Source organism: Xiphophorus couchianus, chromosome 15 (genome assembly GCF_001444195.1).
Source record: "Xiphophorus couchianus chromosome 15, X_couchianus-1.0, whole genome shotgun sequence".
Lineage (NCBI taxonomy): Eukaryota > Metazoa > Chordata > Actinopteri > Cyprinodontiformes > Poeciliidae > Xiphophorus > Xiphophorus couchianus.
The window spans coordinates 20576598-20594735 of record NC_040242.1 but is presented as its reverse complement, the minus strand read 5'-3'; the positions used below and the strand labels follow the sequence as shown (position 1 = coordinate 20594735).

General features: G+C 38.9%; 1 protein-coding gene across 3 annotated transcripts in view; it reads right to left on the bottom strand.

Annotated features, from left to right (window-relative positions):
- disp1 (dispatched homolog 1 (Drosophila)) overlaps positions 1-16428 on the bottom strand; it is an 84187-nt gene extending 67759 nt beyond the window's left edge. For 2 of the 3 annotated variants that reach the window (XM_028040052.1, XM_028040050.1), the window contains exons 1-2: positions 16256-16428; positions 14558-14654 (exon numbers count right to left, since the gene is read on the bottom strand). The gene's annotated coding sequence lies outside the window, so the exon portion shown is untranslated. The remainder of the gene's footprint in view (positions 1-14557; positions 14655-16255) is intronic. The other variant, XM_028040051.1, reaches the window with a different exon arrangement.
- Positions 16429-18138: the final 1710 nt, after the last annotated feature.

The following is an 18138-nucleotide window of genomic DNA, read 5'->3' as shown; positions in this document are numbered from 1 at the left end:
ATTATTTGTGCGCCACCTACTGAAACCATGGGGACTTATAAGTCCGAATGCAGGAAATGCAGCTGAATGTACCAGTACTACCAAAACATAACATGCACTCAAGAAAAAGTAGTTTTTTATAGCGGAGTATTAGAGCCATACTAAACAAGCAAAAGTGCAAAATTATGAGAATAAAGGCATACAATAATAAAGTTGAAGCATAATAAAGTCACAATTAAGAGAAAAAAGTCAATATAAAGTAAAAATAAAATTAGAATAAGGGCAAAATAAAATAAGAATAAAGTCCTAATATTACGAGAGTAGTCATATGAGACGGAAGTTAAAATTATATGAATAAAGTCATAAAATTATGAGAAGTCAAAATAAAATGAGAATAAAGACATAATATTACAAGAGTAAGGTCGTAGAAGAATAAAGTCAAAATAATGAGAATAAAATTGTAAAATTTTGAGAATAAAGTAAAACTACGAGAAGTTGAAATCAAACAAGAATAGTCATAATATCCTGAGAACAAAGTCGCAATATTGCAAGAGTAACAATATTATGAGAATAAAGTCGTGTGAGATTAAAGTCAAAATAAAACAAAAAAGTCATATTACGAGGATAGTCGTAATAAAATGACTTTTCTCGGAATTTTATGACCGTTTTTATAAAATCTTTTTTTTTTTTCTTTGCGTGGCCCTGATGCGCCGTCGTAGTTAGGTTGTTCAGTAAAGTGACTTATTTTCTCCACAAGGAACAAGACTGACATGTTTACCCGCCTTGTGCAGTAAACAGCTAAAGCTCTGTTTATGCGTTTCCTCCAAAAGTCTACATTGTACAGTGTTATAAACAAGTCATTTTACACGTTTCAATCACCTGTTTGTTGCCCTACGAGCATTACTCTATCCATAAAAAGAGAAGTCTAAACCAGGCGAGGGAGTGTGGACTTTGAGGATTTGCTTAATTACTTTCCATGCGTCATGTTCTGCTCGAGGTAGGGCTTGTTTACTGTTATTTTGGGTCTAGTAGACTGTGGGACGCTTGTAGCCTCTATTTCTGGGACAGCTCTCCGTTTTATCCTGCTGCTCAGTCAGACGGTTGACAAGTCTGTCTGTTTGCTTTTGTTTAGCGTTCAGACCCCATGATGTCACATTGTTTGCTTTGTAGGATTTTCTACTGAGACGTGCGTCTTTCAGACTTTATTGTTCACATTGGCATCGGAGAAGCTTTTCCTGCTTCCTTCGTGTATTATTGGAAGTTTTATTACAGATTTAAAACATTTTTAAAAAGTAATAAAGCAATATTAAAAATCGGCCTGCACAATGGATGCACAACATGTTTTCCTAACAATGTGCAACCATAATTCACAACATTGTCACAATATCCTGATTACATAACATCTGAACAGCTTACAAAAGTAAATTCTGACATGGGAGAAAACTATTATATTTTAGCAATCACAGTACAATGTGTTGAGAAAGAGAATATGTAAAGGGACAGAATTATGTGTTTTCCAGGCACATAGTGCTATTTTATAGCACAATCAAGTAACTATGTTGACTTCAGTTGTTATAAAAAAAATGCAACATATATCAAAAATCACTATATAAGAAATTTGACTTTGTAATTTAACATCTTGAAGTTGGGCCACTGTCTCTTTAAGAAACTCCTGTTCTTTAACAAACTCCGCCATCAGAAAGTCATCACAGCACGGCTCCTGTGCAACATTTTTACCAGTGTTGCACTGAGAAGCACCACATATAATGAGCACAGCAGATGCGTTGTTCCATCAGGTGTTTGCTAATTGCTGCTGGCTAGTCTGAAGGAGCTGAGAGGGGGGTTGTTGGGGAAGGGCTGGTGTGAGAGGTGGAAGCTGCGAAGGTTGTAAACTGCAGCTCTGAGGATGAGCTGCACCTGGAAGCCACTGCGAGGTTCCACCCAGTCGTTTGCACGGATCAGTGGTTGCCATGGGAGATTAAAAGATTTCTCAAACATGTATGAGAATGAGAAAGAATCAAGGCAAAACTCCAGGTATGTTTCTAATGAGGGAATAACAAATAATGCTGAAAAAGTTTTACATAATACTGCCTCTTTAAGAGCAAAACCTGGCATTTCTATAACAACCACCAAAGGGCGACAACTGGGATCTAATCAGTTCATATGGGTTCCCACAGCTGGGCTGGCTCAGTGTCTTCTTGAGAGGTTTTTGTGCCATTTCCTTCAGTGTTTCTTGGTGCAGCGCCACCACAGATGAGGGTGGTAAACTGGTTTTTCAAAGTGTTTGAATTGTTTGACATGGCACACTGTGAAAGTGAACCCCACCACCTGAAAATGTAACAAGTATTGCCATTTTGGTCCCCAATCGAGCTGAATCTACTGGACTATAATCTGTTAAAACACCCTTAAGAAGGCAGCCTCCGTACAGAACAGAGAATTGTATCTGAAAAGTTCAGACCATCTCAAACTGGTTTCTTGAACATGAGTTCACTCTACCTCCAATGGCCTCACAGATAGCCTGTTAAAATAGACCAAAATCTTTGAGGAATGTTTCTTAAACAATGATGAATCTATGCCATTAACAATTAAGGCAGTTTAGACGCAGATTTAACAGGATGTACTTACCATTGTGGGCAGTAAACGTGCAACATAAGCTAAAATCCTTCAGTGAAATACTAAAAGGACAGAAATAGTGTGGAGAAGTGGATTGTGCAATAAAACTGCAACAAAAAGCAAGGGCTTGTATCTAAAGCAGCTAGTACATCCTGCTTTTACTCAATGTTGTTATCCAGCAGGGACCAACGAGGTGCCAACAACCAGCAAGTTGAGCAAAGAAAGGAGGCAGGGAACTGTTAGTACCCTGGGCTTCTACATGTCAAGGTCCAACAGGAATCAAAAACAAAATAAAGTATTAAGGAAAAACTACTTGAGACAAAGAACTTTAATGTGCTCCGTCGCAATCTCATCCCCTCCCTACCGTCTGCAGAAGAAGTTGCTGCGGAAATGCAAGCCAAATGTTGCTGTAGTTCACTCGTGCTGTTATGTACGGCCATGCCTGCGCCTACATGCATAGCTGCACCATATGGGATTGTTCGAACACAGGTGTGTCTGAACAACTTCATCAACCCGAACGTGCTTTTTGTCAACTTTAATCCCCAGGAAACTCCCCAGCACAGAGAGAGAGAAAGGAGAATCCAGAACTTCAGCGGAGAGCTAAGCAAACACTGAGAGAAAACTTCATGCTAATGAGATTAGATAGGATTAGAGCGTGATTCAAACTAATTGTGCGACAAAAATGTCTGTCAAACTGTTACACGGAACTGATTTAGAGCTCGGAATAAGAAACGATAGACGGACAAAGAGATTACGATGCAAGACCGCTCCGGACGAAGGAAGAAATGACATGCTGTCACGTCTTGTAAGGAGTCTGCCTGAAGAGACGACAGGAGCCACTGAGAAAAGGGGTCAGACACAGAGGAGCAAGATGAAAACCAGAAGTTCTCACTCCTAGAACGTTTTCATGTTTTATCTTAATACATCCACAAAGCTCAATGAACTGTGTTTGAATTAATAGACCAACACAAAGTAGCAGAGTTATGCAGTTGAAGGAAAATCATCAAAATCAAAAGCAACCAATCAGCTTTGGAAGTGTGCAGAGCAACATGAAGACCAAGGAACACTGCCGGTGAGTCAGGGATGAGTTTGCGAAGAAGTTTAAACACACTGCCATCTTATAGCACAAAGAAGTTACTATGTTAACTTCAGTTGTTATGAAAATGTTGCATGTATATATGTCAGATATGGCTTAAAAGAAATTTGTCTATGTAATTTAACACCTTAAAATTGGGCTCTGCCACTTTAGGAAACTCCTGGTCTTCCTGAAACTCCGCCCTCAGGACATCACCACAACGTGGCTCCTCTATTAACACTTTAACAATGTTTTGCACTGACAAGTAGCTCCTATAATGCAAAAAAAAAAGGGAAGGGAAGCTGGTCAGAGCTGATGGAAAACAAGTTGGAACTAAACTAAAGACAGGACGTTTCTGGAAGGAAGCCTGTTCAACACTGTCGAGAATGATCCACCTTCCAGCAACACCTAATGGCCCAGTCAAAGTCCAGACCTCAATCTAAATGATAATCTGTGGCAAGGGTTAAAAATAAATGCCCAAATGTCTCTACATCCAATCTGGATGAGCTTGAGCTTTGCTGCAATAAATAAGCAAAAATGATGTTGAAAACTGGCAGAGACATCGCCTCCAAAACAAACATCTTCCAGCTGTAATTGCTAGTATTGACTGGTCAGCACTGAAATAGTTGAAACTTTCCTTCCACTTCCACTTCACAACCATGCATCATTTTGTTTTGGTCTATCAGAAAAAAACAATAAAACATTGAAATTGTGGTTATAATGTGAAAAATATATGAAAAAGTTCAAATGAAATGAATACGTGGTTAGGATGTGAATGTTGTAAAATTACATTTTTTAAGCACTACTAGGAACACCTTGCCATCCTCAGAGATTATGTTTGTTTTCTGTCATTCTAATGACCTAACTGGTCATTAAAAGTATATCTAGCTAAAATCCATAAGTATTTACAGTCTATGGATTGTGAGGGGGGAGAGAGAGAAGGCAGTTTAAACATATCTGTGAAATACGTTTCAGTCCAGAGAATCTTAAATATGCCTTACATTTGCACATTTTTTCCCCTTGTATTTTATTGAGGCTTCAGTCTCATAGATGCCATTCGGGGAGGGGGGGAGGGATAAAGTGGAGAAAATATCAACAAAATGCTTAATCAATTCATTCCTAAACTGAATATAGCGAAAACGGTTTGTTGCATTTGATCAAAAACACTTAGCCAAACGATAAGGTTTTCAACTCGCCAACCTCGTCAACCTTAGCATTATTTCAGATGTTTACACTCTGTTGGGAGCATCTCCTCCGATTTTAGTGCAACTTCTACTGAGGCTTTCAGATTTTCTGTGTAGACAATCGAGTCCTAACTTCTTCATAATATAAACTTTGCCCTGACCACACTTGGATCCCTTTTGGCACAGATCGGTCCTGGCAGAGGGAGGAAGACATTTTTGAGAAGAAAGAGAAAACTGTTGTTTGATTGGCTCACAGAAAGTTGCTTTTGTTTTTTTGTTCCGCAGCTTTATCTATTCCAGTAGGAAAAGTATTCCGAGTTAGAATTCACATTTGATGTTCAGGAGAATTTTCTATGACTTGCGTGTATTATTTACTTGCATTAAAAAGTTACATTTTGATGCATCAGAAAGATAAAAGTGGTCAGTATTTAATCTCCCAAGCAAAGAGTCCGGACAACAGAAACATTCAAAAGAAGAGAAGAATAAAGTGTTTTTTTTATTACTTGTTTGTTGTTGTTTTTTTTTAAGTGTTCTGTCCGGCAGTGTGGCACTGAAAATTGCTCTCCGAGTTTCGAGGCGAGGCCCAACAAATTTAATTTAGAAGCGGAGCGCTACAGCTTTCACTGATGATCTACTTAGTATAGGTGTAAAACTTTGTTAGACATTTCTTTAGGATTATTTCAAATGTAATGGACACAGAGATGAAAAAGAAATGAGAAAATAAAGAGAGAAAGATGAGGAAAGGTTTAAAGGTAAAGGAGGTAGGAGGAGAGGAGAGAAAAAAAAGCACAGAGAGAACACTGTTGAAATCTGCCTCTAAACCTGCAGAAAGACAGAAAAGAAAACAGAGAAACCACAACAACAAACATACGCGTTAGGGCTGTCACCACAACAAACATTGCTGGACAATTAACTGTCCAAGATGTCAATGCGATAAATGATGATATTGTTGTTTCGAGGCCATTTTCAAGTAATATAATGGTAATGGCATAATAACGCAAGAGCACATTAAACTTCAAATTCTAATGAATATTTAACTCTGGAACTGGAAGACATTTTTAATATCCAAAATAAATAAACAAAGCAACAGAAACAACAAATAAAATGGAAACTGGAGTCTCCGTAAACAAAACTGTCCTTAATAAACGGGCTAGTTGAGAGCAAGGCACCAGACTGAAAACCTCTGTCATCCAATTATTGGTAGAAAGACAGAAAGAGAAAAAACTATAAATTATGCAAATTGATTTTTTTTCTTAGCTCTTTTTAATTTATCATGCGATTTATTGATTTATTGTGACTGGTCTACTTGTCATATGCATATCATTATTGAAAAGTGCACAGTATGAGGTAGTACAGGAAGTATTTAGTGGCAACTGCAGCCCAACTGCAAGTGTATCTGACAAACACCTGAATCTAAGAATCTAAGAAAAATAATATAACAATCGGTATTTTTTGGAACGGACACCAGAAACAATTGAAAGCAGAGACGTATTGTGTTTTAAGCAGCTCCTTTAAGAGAGCAGCAAACAAGGAGCTGATGTGTGGCGATAAGGGAGCGTATTGATGTTCTTATCAGAGCGTGCAGCCTCTCTTCCTGCATGTCCTTCCTACTTCCTGCTCAGCTCACACTCCTCCCGCCCCCAAAGGCCTCCAGACTCAGACAAACTGCACACGTCTCTTTCCTCCTGGCAGTGATGCAGAGGAGGAAAAAGATCATCAGAATAAACTGGCTTTCCAGCTGCGATCATTACAGTCCACATTTCCAACAATGCTGCCACTTTCTTCTTTCTCAGGCGGCGCACACTGAGGCATTATGGATCTCTATGGAGGCTGTGCAAAAGGTCCGGGCACTAAATGCAGACATTGTGTGAGAAAACGATGACTAACCGGCAGTTTCGCGACAGCCGATAGAGATCCCACATTTATTTTTAGGAAAGAAAAGCTTTTAATGTTGAAAAATGTCAAACGTGGATTTTGACGTGCCAGACCTCTTGTTTAGGTATTAATAATGTCTTCCAATAACAAAATTACCCAGTGATATTTTCAAACTTACCGCCAACTTCAAACATTTTGTAACTTAAAAACAGCGGAGACCATGACATTACGCAACAAATCTTGTTGTAGTCTGGAACCACGTGATTAAAAGCAGCAATGAAGACCAGTTTGAATAACCTGGTTACATGGAATGAAATGAGTTTTGGCTTGAGTGGCAAATATTTACAAAATAGGTTTGTGCATAAACTTCTGTAACTTAAATTACCAGTACTAGGTAAGCATAGCTGCCTGGTTTTTTCTTAAATAACAAAATATCAAAGAATTATTTAAAATATATTCAGTGGGTGAGTCGACCATATTCAAGTATACTTCAAAATTGGAGCAAGCGAAGACATACAACCTTATTATTTTAAAATCAATTTTGGAGCATTTTGAATCTATTCAGAAGTCCCAGGACTTAGAACTGCGATTCTTTACAGAATCTATTTTTTACCACAATTCTATTGGTCTCATAGCTGATAAGTGATATTTTTGGATGTAATACAATATTTCCCTACCCTGTGGACAGCATGACAAAAAGATCACACCACTTACATTGCCTCCCTGCTTCCGTTAAAAGAACCCGCAACCGGGAGCTGCGTCACAATCCGCGTCACGTGCCAAAATAAATTCAAACCTAGAAAAGAACAGACAGATCTTTCTGTTTGGACTGGATCTGGTGTTGCTGTAGTTCATACATGCACAGAGTGGAGTTGGGATTTCAAAGCTGAAAATCAGAAGGGAGTGGACTTCTTAATGGAGCACCTTCTACACAGAGGGAACAAAGCAAAGACTTTTCAGCAATAACAGCAGTTCTGTAAGCGTACATGAGGCTTTCTGAGGAGTCTTTGTACTCAGGGTAATCACTGTATTCATGGGTGAGTGAAAGCAACATACAGGCCATCTATTACCACTGTGTATTCTTGGAAAAAAACCTCACATTCCCGATACACGGCTGTCGTCTATTGCGGGGGATGTGAGCATTTTCTTTAAGCTAGCTTACAATAACAATATTCAAGGTGACATTGATAGTCTGGTCAGACATTGCACTTACCAACCCTTCTTTTAATGAAAAGCAATCCCATACATGAATGATGATGCCATGGCATCCAGTTGACAATGGCAGAACGCCCTCAGTGAGACAGGCTGGGCTGGTTTATCTGACGGATTGAATTAACTCAATGCTGCGGCTTTTTCCTCAAAATTTAAAGGAAAACAGAGGGAGGGACAAGGTCAGGGAGTTAGTGTTAAGTGACTTCTCTACATATCTGAAGGAAATTTGGTTCTCTGACATATTTACCTGGGTTTGACCTGTGCCAATGGTGTGGTTTTGAAACCGTTACAGTTTTATGTCAACGTATGCCTCAAAACAACACAACCATGCCATAACTAATGTGTATGTTAGGAAGGGGAGATAAAATCTATTTCTCGATGCGTCCAGATGCGGATTTGGATGATTCTGACTAGGGGTGGAGCGACTTCTTGTAAGCTTCAATAAAAGTAAAAAAAAAAAGAAAATCCTCTAGGCAAAAGTTTTTGCCCCAATTCTTTGTGTAATTAAATATTACTTTATACTGTTCAACGGTCGTGTGGTTCAAAGTGGACTGTTATTGCGGTTGCACGGCGTGCTTCTGTTCACATCAGCTGTGATAGAGAGACAAGAGATATTGGGCAAAACAAGGACAAAGACAAAAAAATTTAAGTTTTGGTCTCTGTTAAAAAAAAAAAAGAGAGGAGAGGCAAGCATCCTCATCAGCATATGTGTCCAAATTTTTTGTCAAGTGGGCCAAAATCATCAATGCAAAAGCACTCTAGGGACAAAAAACTGCAATTACAGTAGTGCAATATTTTTCATATGCATGACTGAAATTCATCACTGCCTTTATAATAAAACATCTAATTTCTCCATCCACATTTGACTTGTGGACACGCTACTCAAAGAAAAGTGGATTCCAGTAACCGACTGAGCCACTAGAATATCTTGAGTTTGATTACCAAAGAGTTACTGGATTTGAAGAGAGTACCTGAGTTAACCTGTAAACGTAGAGTAAAGCCAAATCCCATTTCATGTCAGCAAGTGAAAAAGGAAGACCAGGCCGTATTTGCAGAGCCTCCAGAAGCACCGTCAACAGAGATAACTTAAAGTAATCATCTTCTGTTTGACCTCATCAATCTCCGGCGGAGGAATGTGAAGGAATTTTGGCCTGCTCTTCTTCACAGCACGTCTTAAGTTCACTGAGGATTTGCTGGCAGTAGTTCATCCACCGTTTTCTCTTCAGGTTCCACTGCTGAAACTCAATCAAGCTGAGGTCTGGACCATTGCAACATGCAGATTCTCTTACTTTTAGATCCATTTTAATGGAGATGTGTTCAGGATTGTTACCCTGTAGCAAAAGAAATAAAAACTCAGCTCTCCAAGCATTGGCCTTACATTTATCAGGAACCCTTGTGATGGCAACATCTTTGTTTTCTCAATAAGCTCTTGATTTATCAGAACCGTGAGTCCATTTTTATTTTTTTTTGTATGGCTGCCTCAGTGAGTCTAGTTCAGAGGTAACTGAGCCCATGACTGGAAGTCACTTGAGCCAAATCTGATTTGACAAGGCCCAAAGCTGCAGGGTCAGGCCTCAGTTAGAAACATGTGTCTCTGGGAGAAAGGGCTGAGCTGTTCCTTCAGCCAGAATGAATTCTCCAGTTTGGGCAACAAACCCTAATGAGGCTGCACTCCGCGGGGGAGAACCAGCGCCGTCTCTGGGGATTTGTTTTGAAGAGCCACACAACCAAGGACAGATGCAGTGATGCAACGCACCTTTTTAACAACGCTAATGTACCAAAAAAAAAAAAAACCCAACAAAAAACAATGCAAGGACACGGTTATAGCAGCATACAGCACTGACGTGAACTGTAATGTGTTTTAGTTGGTAAAAATAGAAAGAGCAACACAAAGCAGTGTAGACTTGTGAATGGAAAGCAAAATTACACATTTAATAATCTGAAAAGTCTGTTGTAGTTAGGGCAGCAATTTAAGATTATTTTACTTACCGAGTATTCTGATGATTAATCGGATAAAAGATTTGGCACATTCTGTAGGTTTTTCAATTAACCACTTATGACTTTTTATACAATATTGTAAATACATTAAAAAATGCAAATAACCAAATCAATTAGATCCCCTTAAACAAGAAAAGAAACATTTTGTTGCCTATATGCAATAACATAGCATTCTTTTAGTGAATTTGAATCACTAAGAGAATATAAGGGGAATATAAGAAAATGTCACTAATATATATATATATATATATATAGTAAAATTTAGGTTTACTTACTGCAGTGAATATGGTGTTTCATCAGAAAATGCCCTTTTTGAAGTCTGAAAACTCCAGTTAATTAACCGATTACTAAAGAAGTTGATTATTTCAATAACTGATTCATCACAATTAATCCGATTCATCCTTTAATTCTTCTTCTTTATTGATCATCATAGCTACATCTGGCTTGATTTAGGGGGATCATATTAAAGAATTAAGTTAACCATTCTAAATAAAAAACTACTTAGACCGTGTTTTAGGGTTGTAGTTTGGTTGCCATCCAGCAGCAGGCGCTGCTGATCATCCTTAAGCAGAGCTAGTTGATACAGAAATAAAGATGGCGGAACCATACCAGAACTGAAAAGTGGAACGATACAAACAAAGTCCAGTGTGGGATGCAAAATACACCGTATCCGGTTTTTGTTTTGAAATATAAACAATCAACAACCTTGGAGCCAAGTTTTAATATTCCTTTAACAGCAACCACAGTTGCTCATGAATGAATAGATAAGATCAATCAACTTTAAAGATTAACTCATTAACAGGGTTGCATGTCTGGTTAAGCTAGTGGCAGAGAAGATTGAAAACCGCAAGCAGACCCCAAAAGCAATGTTGCTTCAATTATAGTTTCAGTTTCATATTGAAATGTTGAGCGTTGCAATAAAGACAAAAGACTGTCTATGTCAAGGAAATACTCAAAAGAATGACTGCGGCTCATCTTTTTGCGTCAAGAAAATGAGAATGACAAAATCAGTTCCAAGTTTCCATCTGTGGTTGATATTCTAAAGTCCAGCAGAACTTGCAGAGAAGAGACAACAGGGCAGAAAATGTCAACGATTAAAGAGATTCCCATGTTTCTGATTTGCCTCTTGGCTTATTCCACCTGAACCACATTATCCGCCCCCACCACACAATCCCGCTTCCCTTTCTGTGCCCATTATTTCTCTTCAGGGCAAAAAAAAAGAAGAAAAAAAGACATACATTACAATGATCCATTCTGACAACTCTATTGACCACAACTCTTTTTTTTATTTTTTTACACCTCCCCTATGCCAGAGGGGGTCAGAGGAAAGTAGTGGCACTAATACGCAACACCTGTTCCTTTTTGGTTTCCGTCAGTATATCTCACATATGAACAGTGACAGCTGCGGTGCCAGCAGTGATACGGCACAGTTCTTTGCCGGGGCCGATGTAAAACGCAGATAAGTGGTGGTGCGTTTTTCAGAGCACTTCTTCCCTCATGGGGCCCTATGGAAGTCAAAAAAAAAAAAAAGGCACAGTGTCCAGAGCCAGTAATATTTCACATCTGGTATTCCAGGAGCACCAATCGATTTCTTTAATCTCAAGCCCAGGGACTGGATGGAAAAAAAGAGCCTATCAGTCTGCCTGCTTTTCCATTACGAGCGCCATAAAAACGCTGAGTTAGGGGCTGATCTGACGGATGCTCTGTGGTAGGATCCATGACTCTGTCTGCTTAGGTTAGTCTGGTGCCATCTAGGATTAGTCAAGATGCAGTCAGAAAGGTACAGTCTATAAAAAAGGAGCCCAGACCAAAACAAAATCAGAATTTTCTGGTAAAAACAGGACAAAAAAGTCAAATCAGGTTTATTTGTATTACACAATTCAGCAACAGGCAGTTTAAACTATAAAAAAAGAGGGCAAAGTTAGCTAGCTTTGCTAACTTTACAAATAACCAGCTAACTTTAGCTAGTTATGCTTGATTTCAGTAAATACTTTTGTTTACTGAAATAGGTGTAAAAATAAATCAGGGAAGGTTATTTGGGAGAACAAAAAAAAGCAAAATTACTTAAAACAAATCTCTTTCGAATCCATAACAATAATATTGCCATAACATCACACAGGGCACAAAGGGAGGCTATTTAAGAAGAAGTTAGCGACATGGCAGTGGGAGGATTTTCTTCATTGTCGTTTGGTACACTTTCTACTTATTGGCATTCTTACATTTCTGATCTCTAAGAAGAAATATATTGCATATTTTTCTAGCTAATACAGATTGTTATGCTCTTGACAAAGAGGCCAGTCTGCTCTTCTCAGGCCAAGACTGAAACTTTGAAATTTAAATCCTGGATAGCGTTTCATCCTTAATGAAAGCAAAAATATTTGTCTCCTATAAGTCTAAATCCCAGCACTCGACAAGCTTGATAGCGAGGGGCTTTGTCTCCTGAGGTCCAGAGACAGTCTCACCCCACCCCTTCCCAGTACGGCGATCCGTCCAGCCAAGCTGTCAGCACCGGACGACACAAATCCACGCTTTGTAGCAGTTTCTTGTCTCCACAAAGACAGACAGAGATTAGTAATGCTGGTGCCACAGGGGTCCGCGGGATCCACCGGTGTCTCCGTCCTTTGGCTCCACATCAAAGAACGTTTGAATTATAGACACCAAGTGTGCGGTCATGCTCCTTGTGGCACCCGAATCCCAACACGATTAACCCCTGTGCCGCCAAGAGCGGGCCAGGATAAATTACAAAACCAACAACCAAGACGTCAACGACGGAAAGAGAGGTGGGCTGCTTTTCGACAGCTCAATCCGTCCACCGTGACTCCGGAGTGTGGAAACGTACAGTAAAGAAAAAAAGAACACGACGGGGTCAACCCCTGCCAGATTGTTGGTGTGCACGTGAAAATGAACCTTCCTTCAACCATGTTACAGTCAAACAGCATGGCACAACCATAAAATGATGCACATGATGCAAAAACAGACCCTAAAAAATGATTACTCGTTATTTCCAGGTCAAGTTCAAGGTTGCATTTACAAAGTTGCTTCTATCCATTGGCCGTTTTGTCAATGAACAACTTTCAGCTTCTTACGTAGAGATGCACCGATCCGATATTAATATCTGTATCGGTCCCAATGATGAAAAAAATTATAGATCGGGTCCCCAGTCCATAAGGGCAGATCTCCTCTGTCTAATTCTGAGCATTTAGTTTATATACTTTAGATCAACATTTAGCACCATGTACTTCATAGAACCAAACATGGAGAACCAACATTTAGTTTTATGCCTACTTTTTTTTTTGGTTCTTTTTCTGTTTGTTCTTTTGGTTTATTGTTTTGTTTGCATTTCCTTCTAATTCATGTGAAGCACTCTTGATTGCCTTGTTGCTTAAAACGTGCTATAATTATACAGCAGCGACATCATGCTTTACTATTTATTTTGACGTTATATGTAGAATCTCTAATTTGCAGGATTGTTCACACTAATCGGTAACAAATCTCAGAAACGAAGCACTGTTTTGCTGTTCAAAGAAAATGACGAAAAGCTACATTTGATTTGACGCATTACTCTTTAGAGATCGGCGCGCAATTTACTAACTTTTTCCAACCTCTTCCCCAACTTTCCGTTTCCGTCACAAACGAGAAGGAATCATCTTCCTTCAAACTACAAGCCAGGATGAAGCATCTGGAAAAAATGCTGCGTATTATCAGAGCAGCAGATAAATACGCGCTCAGACCAGGCTATTAAAGTTCAGAAGACATGTGGGATGAATTTTGTGACAATGAGGACAAATACCAGAGTTGTGAGCTAAAAGCTAACGGCAGGGTTTTATCTCGAACATCAAAAATTAAAAAAAAGAGAAAGAAAAGCACGCACGCATGCATGCACACGCTAGATTAGGTGCACAATCCGAAATGGCATCAAAAATAGCATCGAGACCAATTTTAGGAGCAGAAAGATTTGCCCTGCAGATGAACAGGGGGTCACAGAGGAACGTTGGCCAGATGTGGACAGGAGCCAGAACCAGAAATCAAGCAGCTGTTACAGGCAGCTGTCCCGGCCAGTTGTTTGAGGGGGGAGGGAGGGAACTGCATCTCAGAACGGGACAGACCTGGCTCTCTTCAAGATAATGCTTCCTTTTCTAAATCAGAGACCGCTCAAAAAAAAAACGCTTTTGAACAATCACCGCGGAAAGAAATTAGGCTAAACACACTGCAGATGTACTGTTTTGTGAGGCAGAACACTTCCACAACAACTTAAAGACCACACACACACACACACACGCACGCACACGCACACACAACCGCATAATTCTAGTGTTGAAACAGAAGTCTCTTTACTGACATCATCAGTAAATGATTTCCAGCCCTGTAGATGATGTGTACTTGTTGATGGACATTGTTTGGTTTAAAAGCAACACGAGGAATACCCAGTTGGGCAGAGGGAATACCAGGCGTGAGAGCGGCCTCTAGTGGCTTCTCTTCTGAAACGCACAAGCGTGAGACGGAGTAAAAGCGTACCTCCAGGCTATTGTTGGAGAGTCTCTTCTCCTTCTCAGTCATTGCATGTTCACACTGTGAGTATAAGTGTGAAATTAACAATCGGGGCGCGTTTTTGTTTACTTACTGTGAATTCTTGGAAGGATCTGTGTATGTGGGGGGGTTGTTTGTTTTTTTGGTCCTGTGGCAATAGGATGAGTTCACCTGGCAGCTTCTGAGGAATCCTGATGAGAGAAAAGCAAACGCAAAAACAAAAGGTTGAGTTAGACATGTACCAATCAATCATCTATACAGTTTTCTTTTGATCAGATACTGGAAAAACAGGAATGCATTTCCTCTATTTATTAAAGAATAAACACTTAGCATTCCAACAGTTTAGATCTATAAATGCAAGCACCTACTTTGATTTATTACAAAATTAAGGGAGTCTATGCTTTGACGCATGAATATATTTCTATGTCATTATTAATAATTTTGCTGTACAATAAGTTGCCCCAGTAATTGTTGCAATAAACAGTAATACTGTTGTTTAGAGACCATTTTCAAGCATTGATAAAAGGCCTAACAAAGCAAATCCACCCTGTCAGAGACCAATAAACTTTAATTTTTGTAAAGAACTGTTTTAAATGTCCAAAATAAAACACAGCGAGCAAAAACAGCAAATAGAACAAAAATAAAAACCCACAAACAGTCGAAACAATAAACAAAATGGATTATGAAGTCTTGGTAAACAAAATCTCCCATCAAGAAATATTAATCATCAAAATGGAAATGATTGAGCGCATTTTAATTGATTAATTATTGCGACAGGAGTAAAAGAACCTGCAGCACGTATCCTGGTATGTTACCATTTCAAGCATTTTGTTTCTTCTGAAAATTAGAGTTAGCATATCAGGTTACAAAGAAAAATCAGAAAGTTGGGAAATAACCCAGAAACTCTGATTTGAACATCCCTTCTCACAGGCTAAACTAAACTTGGAAATGTCTCCAGATTCCTATAATAAGACCATCTAACTCAGTTTGAATAACCCACCAAAAAAATATTAGGACATATAAACAACTTACTTTGTTTTTCACTTCCAGGTTTTCTTAATTGTGGCTGGAGAGCTATATGATGAGGATAAGTTCACTACAAACGTATCACAAAAACTAAATGATTTTAAAAAATCCAGTTAAAATAGTTAAAATTCAGAAAGTGAACATAAATTAAAAGAGTTGTGGTAAATCCAGGTGATAAACTTAGTTGGTTTTTTTAGGAAATAACCTGCTGCCACAGGCAGGTGTTTAAACACACAATGAGCCTCATACAGTATCGTTTATATGTGGCTTTAGCCTTAAAGTGAACATTTAATACGCCTTGTGAACGAGTATCATTCTTAAAATTAAAAGTTAACTCAGTACCTGATAAAAAAATTTTTTAAAAGTACATATGTAGGTTTTAGGTTTAGGAAGTTGGCTATTATTTTTTTATTAGCCTGCAGTTTTGTTTTCCATCCGTTTGAGCCAGTTATGATTTTATCAAAGTAGCTTCGGCCTTATGTCAAATCCCAGCTGACCCAGTCGAAGCTAGCCTGGCTCGTTTCCTCTGAAGCTCACAGGAACCTGGAACAACATTCAGAAACACATTCCTACCACCCAGCTCTGAATATTAGTGCCATTTCAGCTTAAAAAAACCCAACAACAACAACATGGAGATGGAGTTCACCCCCGCCTCGCTAGCTACGGTTATGTTAGCTGAGTGACGCTGCTAGCCAGCTAACCGCTGACCAAAACAGCTGGCTGCTGGCTGAACAACAGCGGCTCCTTTCACCGTCGAGCTACTTACTCACAAGGGTCGCCACAGGCTCTGAAAGCCGAACGCAGGGACGGGGCCAGAACTGGGTTAGGGGAAAGTATTCCTGGTCGTCCAGATGGAGTTAATGCCGGATGCCTAAGTTCAATCATCAAACCATGTTGGGTGGGCAGCTGCGCACTGAGGTCTGTGCAGCGCAGGGAGGGCTGTAGGGAACTGGGAAGGGCACTAAAAAGGGAGTAGTTTACCTTATTGCTTCCTGGAGATCAGAAAAGTGATCAATTTGTAGCAGTATTTCATTTTTGGCGATGTAATTATTCATTTAAAAATGTAAACAGTTAGTTGGTAGAGCGCGCGCAAGACGTGGTTGTCCTGGAATAGATCTCGAGCCAATCTTTCACTCCGTATTCACTGAAAACCAGAAAATAAATAAATAAATAAATATAAATGGATGGAAGTGAATAAAAATGACTAATTTAATTTTGAAAAATAACCCTGTCTGCCTAGTTTTGAGCAATTTATTTTAGCCAGATTTTAGAGAGCGTACTTTTACTTCAGAGGTAAATGTGTCTCAGCTCAAAGACAAAATGCTTTATTTTTCAGTTCGCGTTTTGATGTAAATGTCTGTTACTGTTTTGAATGACCATGTTTCATGTAAAGTCTGTAAACTAGTAATTTAAGAGGTCACATAGAAGATAGCGTACAAGCCTGGTGGCAGAGCAGTGTATTTCTGTTTGTGGACACATGGGGGCGGTATAACCACAAGACTGCAGCTGAACCGCTCGGATTTTTATTCCAAATTAACATGAACAAAATGCAGTGTCGAGAGTTGTTATGGGGTTTTTTTCCCTTAAAGATTTATTCTTTGTTTTTTTTTTTGTCATGCCTCACATTTACAAAACACGATCAAGCACATTTTAATGTCAATACACAAAGGAAATAAAAAAAAAAAAAAAAAACAGCTTTCAAAAAATGTTTTATTACGAAAGGGGAAAAGCTATTCAAACCACCCTGGGTCTATGTGGAGAAAGTATTTGACCTTATAAACTTTCTTTACGTGTTAGTGATAACTAGCTATATGTTTACATCAAGCAGCGACATTACCTTTCTTTAGATTTCCATGCATGTGTTCTTGTGGTTAAGTAGATGCCTGTTTTCAAGTCAAATGTTTCTGATGATCTTTGATAGAACTTGGTAACTTAGAGCTAAATGAGAAAGCCAAATGGAGTTAAAGCTTGCGTGTCCGCAGGGCAGAAAACAGAACAATAAAATGCAACTGCACCAGCTCTGCAAATGCAAAACGGGTGCAGGCTGAAAAATATTAATGGTTAACACGAGTGACCTCTGTTTTTCAGCTGAAGCGTCCGATTTATTTGCATACTAAGTTAGCCACCTGGTTTCTGTACGATTAAACCTCATTTAATTTCATCCCTTTAACTGCTGGACAGCTGGGTCAACAACCTGGTGTTTGCACATCCATAACAAAACTAAAATATATGTTTCAAAACATCCAAATTGCATAGCTTTTAGCTAACCTGAACTTCAATAGGACTGCTTGTAAATAAAAATAATTCAGAACTGAAACTTTCTTAATGCCATTTTGAGGCATTAAGCAAAATGCCTCAAAATGGCACTTAAGGCATTTTGAGGCATTTTGATTGTTAGAGTCCAACAATCTCTTAACAATCAATAACTAATCTCTGATTGGTAGATATTAGTTATTGAGTCCCCATGGGTAAAGAACCCATGGTGACAAACATTCATGGCATCATTACCATTACTTTCATTTAAGCTAGTTTTGGATTCAGTTTCTTTATTGGTTTGAAAATTCTCAATTTAGTTCAGATCTGTTTAAAGTTTAGACGATTGTCCCCCAGATGTAAGGCAATCCCCTAAACATTAGATTATTTAAAGGC